At 37.1% G+C, this 4609-nt stretch overlaps 8 non-coding genes across 8 annotated transcripts; all 8 read right to left on the reverse strand.

Moving 5' to 3' along the window:
- Positions 1–459: 459 nt before the first annotated feature.
- TRNAS-GCU lies at positions 460–541 on the reverse strand. Its single transcript has one exon. It is a non-coding gene; the product is annotated as a tRNA-Ser (tRNA).
- Positions 542–2066: 1525 nt separating this feature from the next.
- TRNAS-GCU lies at positions 2067–2148 on the reverse strand. The gene has a single exon. It is a non-coding gene; the product is annotated as a tRNA-Ser (tRNA).
- A 131-nt stretch (positions 2149–2279) lies between these two features.
- On the reverse strand, positions 2280–2361 carry TRNAS-GCU. The gene has a single exon. It is a non-coding gene; the product is annotated as a tRNA-Ser (tRNA).
- Positions 2362–3040: 679 nt separating this feature from the next.
- Positions 3041–3122, reverse strand: TRNAS-GCU. Its single transcript has one exon. It is a non-coding gene; the product is annotated as a tRNA-Ser (tRNA).
- Positions 3123–3162: 40 nt separating this feature from the next.
- TRNAS-GCU lies at positions 3163–3244 on the reverse strand. Its single transcript has one exon. It is a non-coding gene; the product is annotated as a tRNA-Ser (tRNA).
- Positions 3245–3374: 130 nt separating this feature from the next.
- On the reverse strand, positions 3375–3456 carry TRNAS-GCU. Its single transcript has one exon. It is a non-coding gene; the product is annotated as a tRNA-Ser (tRNA).
- Positions 3457–3920: 464 nt separating this feature from the next.
- TRNAS-GCU lies at positions 3921–4002 on the reverse strand. The gene has a single exon. It is a non-coding gene; the product is annotated as a tRNA-Ser (tRNA).
- Positions 4003–4256: 254 nt separating this feature from the next.
- On the reverse strand, positions 4257–4338 carry TRNAS-GCU. The gene has a single exon. It is a non-coding gene; the product is annotated as a tRNA-Ser (tRNA).
- Positions 4339–4609: the final 271 nt, after the last annotated feature.

Raw genomic sequence — 4609 nt, forward strand, 5'->3', positions numbered from 1 at the left:
AACCTCGACTTTTGAGGTTAAGGCCCGGGGCCCTACCCGGCCCTTCAACAAGCCTATCTTGTCCTTCATGTCTATGCTGATGTCTCTGTTATGCTTGTGTCTCAACATGTCTTCAATACCCACTTTGCGTGGTGGTGTGTTGGATGATGCATCGTCCTCCTCGATCGCATCATGGCATTCTTCTACGTTGGCCCGCATATGGCCGGATGGGCGTCTCTTGAGGGACGCCCCTTTGCTTGTCATGGCATGAGGGTCACAACCTACTCTCTTCATAGTAAGGTTGTGACACTTAGCATGCACACGACTTAACCACTCCGCCAAAGAAACACGTGTCCTTCGTAGAAGAGCTCTAAGCTATACAAAAATTTGAAAGTTAAACTTTTTCTAATAGATTTTAAAAAAATCAAAAGAAAAAAAAATACAAATATCTAATTAACTCGGCATTAAAATTTTATTTCAAGTCGCCTGAGAGATTCGAACTATCGTGGGGAAACCCCATGTACTTAGCAGGTACACGCCTTAACCACTCAGCCAAAGCAACACGTGTCTTTTGTAGTAGAGGTCTAAGCTATTCAAAAATTTGAAAGTTAAACGTTTTCTAATAGATTTGCAAATAAAAAATAAAAGAAAAAAAAATACAAATATCTTAATTAACTCGGCATTAAAATTTTATATTTCACGTCGACTAAGAGATTCGAACTCTCACGGGGAAACCCCATGTACTTAGTATGCACACGCCTTAACCACTCGGCCAAAGACACACGTGTCCTTTGTAGTAGAGGTCTAAGCTATACAAAAATTTGAAACTTAAACTTTTTCTAAAAAATTTTATTGGGGAAACCCCATGTACTTAGCAGGCACACGCCTTAACCACTCAGCCAAAGCAACACGTGTCCTTTGTAGTAGAGGTCATTAAAATTTTATTTCACGTCGCCTGAGAGATTCAAACTATCGCGGGGAAACCCAATGTACTTAGCACGGACATGCCTTAACCACTCGGCCAAAGCAACACATGTCCTTTGTAGTAGAGGTCTAAGCTATACAAAACTTTGAAAGTTAAACTTTTTCTAATAGATTTTAAAAAATATTAAAGAAAAAAAAAATATCTAATTAACTACGCATTAAAATTTTATTTCACGTCGAATGAGAGATTCGAACTCTCACGGGGAAACCCATTGTACTTTTTCTAATAGATTTAAAAAAAAAATAAAAGAAAAAAAAACAAATATCTAATTAACTCGGCATTAAAATTTAATTTCACGTCGCTTGAGAGATTCGAACGAACTCTCACGGGGAAACCCCATGTACTTAGCAGGCACACGCCTTAACCACTCGACCAAAGTGACACACATCGTTTGTAGTAGAGGTCTAAGCTATACAAAAATTTGAAAGTTAAACTTTTTCTAATAGATTTTGAAAAAAATAAAAGAAAAAAAATACAAATATCTAATTAACACGGCATTCAAATTTTATTTCATGTCGCCTTAGAGATTCAAACTATCGCGGGGAAACCCCATGTACTTAGCAGGCACACGCCTTAACCACTCAGCCAAAGCAACACGTGTCCTTTGTAGTAGAGGTCATTAAAATTTTATTTCACGTCGCCTGAGAGATTCAAACTATCGCGGGGAAACCCCATGTACTTAGCACGGACATGCCTTAACCACTCGGCCAAAGCAACACATGTCCTTTGTAGTAGAGGTCTAAGCTATACAAAAATTTGAAAGTTAAACTTTTTCTAATAGATTTTAAAAAATATAAAAAAAAAAAAAAACAAATATCTAATTAACTCGGCATTAAAATTTTCTTTCACGTCGCCTGAGAGATACGAACTCTCGCGGGGAAACCCCATGAACTTACGCCTGAGAGATTCAAACTATCGCGGGGAAACCCCATGTACTTAGCACGGACATGCCTTAACCACTCGGCCAAAGCAACACATGTCCATTGTAGTAGAGGTCTAAGCTATACAAAAATTTGAAAGTTAAAACTTTTTCTAATAGATTTTAAAAAATATAAAAAAAAAAACAAATATCTAATAAACTCGGCATTAAAATTTTCTTTCAAGTCGCCTGAGAGATACGAACTCTCGCGGGGAAACCCCATGAACTTAGCAGGCACACGCCTTAACCACTCGGCCAAAGCGACACACGTCCTTTGTAGTAGAGGTCTAAGCTATACAAAAATTTGAAAGTTAAACTTTTTCTAATAGATTTTTAAAAATATAAAAGAAAAAAAATACAAATATCTAATTAACGCGGCATTAAAATTTTATTTCACGTCGCCTTAGAGATTCGAACTATCGTGGGGAAACCCCATGTACTTAGCAGGTACACGCCTTAACCACTCGGCCAAAGCGACACGTATCCTTTGTAGTAGAGGTCATTAAAATTTTATTTCACGTCGCCTGAGAGATTCAAACTATCGCGGGGAAACCCCATGTACTTAGCACGGACATGCCTTAACCACTCGGCCAAAGCAACACATGTCCTTTGTAGTAGAGGTCTAAGCTATACAAAAATTTGAAAGTTAAACTTTTTCTAATAGATTTTAAAAAAAATAAAAGAAAAAAAAATACAAATATCTAATTAACTCGGCATTAAAATTTTATTTCACGTCGCCTGAGAGATTTGAACTCTCGCGGGGAAACCCCATGTACTTAGCACGCACACGACTTAACCACTCCGCCAAAGAAACACGTGTCCTTTGTAGAAGAGGTCTAAGCTATACAAAAATTTGATAGTTAAACTTTTTCTAATAGATTTTAAAAAAATTAAAAGAAAAAAAAATACAAATATCTAATTAACATGGCATTAAAATTTTATTTTCCGTCGCCTAAGAGATTCGAACTATCACGGGGAAACCCGATGAACTTAGCAGGCACAAGCCTAAACCACTCGGCTAAAGTGACACGTGACCTTTGTAGTAGAGGTCTAAGCTATACAAATATTTGAAAGTTAAACTTTTTCTAATAGATTTTAGAAAATATAAAAGAAAAAAAACAAATATCTGATTAACTCGGCATTAAAATTTTATTTCACGTCGCCTGAGAGATTCGAACTCTCGCGGGGAAACCCCATGTACTTAGCAGGCACACGCCTTAACCACTCGGCCAAAGCAACACGTATCCTTTGTAGTAGAGGTCATTAAAATTTTATTTCACGTCGCCTGAGAGATTCGAACTATCGCGGGGAAACCCCATGTACTTAGCACGGACATGCCTTAACCACTCGGCCAAAGCAACACATGTCCTTTGTAGTAGAGGTCTAAGCTATACAAAAATTTGAAAGTTAAACTTTTTCTAATAGATTTTAGAAAATATAAAAGAAAAAAAAACAAATATCTAATTAACTCGGCATTAAAATTTTATTTCACGTCGCCTGAGAGATTCGAACTATCGCGGGGAAACCCCATGTACTTAGCAGGCACACGCCTTAACCACTCGGCCAAAGCGACACGTATCTTTTGTAGTAGAGGTCATTAAAATTTTATTTCACGTCGCCTGAGAGATTCAAACTATCGCGGGGAAACCCCATGTACTTAGCACGGACATGCCTTAACCACTCGGCCAAAGCAACACATGTCCTTTGTAGTAGAGGTCTAAGCTATACAAAAATTTGAAAGTTAAACTTTTTCTAATAGATTTTAGAAAATATAAAAAAAAAAAAAACAAATATCTAATTAACTCGGCATTAAAATTTTATTTCACGTCGCCTGAGAGATTTGAACTCTCGCAGGGAAACCCCATGTACTTAGCACGCACACGACTTAAACACTCAACCAAAGAAACACATGTCCTTTGTAGTAGAGGTTTAAGCTATACAAGAATTTGAAAGTTATCTTTTTCTAAAAGATTTTTAAAAAAATAAAAGAAAAAAAATACAAATATCTAATTAACACGGCATTAAAATTTTATTTCACGTCGCCTGAGAGATTCAAACTATCACGGGGAAACCCCATGAACTTAGCAGGCACAAGCCTTAACCACTCGGCCAAAGCGACACGTGTCCTTTGTAGTAACTCGGCATTAAAATTTTATTTCGCGTCGCCTGAGAGATTTGAACTATCGCGGGGAAACCCCATGTACTTAGCACGCACACGACTTAACCACTCAGCCAAAGAAACACGTGTCCTTTGTAGTAGAGGTCTAAGCTTTACAAAAATTTGAAAGTTAAACTTTTTCTAATAGATTTTTAAAGAAATAAAAGAAAAAAAATACAAATATCTAATTAACACGGCATTAAAATTTTATTTCACGTCGCCTGAGAGATTCAAACTATCACGGGGAAACCCCATGTACTTAGCAGGCACAAGCCTTAACCACTCGGCCAAAGCGACACGTGTCCTTTGTAGTAACTCGGCATTAAAATTTTATTTCGCGTCGCCTGAGAGATTTGAACTATCGCGGGGAAACCCCATGTACTTAGCACGCACATGCCTTAACAACTCGGCCTAAGCAACACATGTCCTTTGTAGTAGAGGTCTAAGCTATACAAAAATTTGAAAGTTAAACTTTTTCTAATAGATTTTTAAAGAAATAAAAGAAAAAAAATACAAATATCTAATTAACACGGCATTAAAATTTTATTTCACGTCGCCTGAGAGATTC

This window comes from Cucurbita pepo, chromosome LG13 (assembly GCF_002806865.2).
Source record: "Cucurbita pepo subsp. pepo cultivar mu-cu-16 chromosome LG13, ASM280686v2, whole genome shotgun sequence".
In the NCBI taxonomy this organism is placed as follows: Eukaryota; Viridiplantae; Streptophyta; class Magnoliopsida; order Cucurbitales; family Cucurbitaceae; genus Cucurbita; species Cucurbita pepo.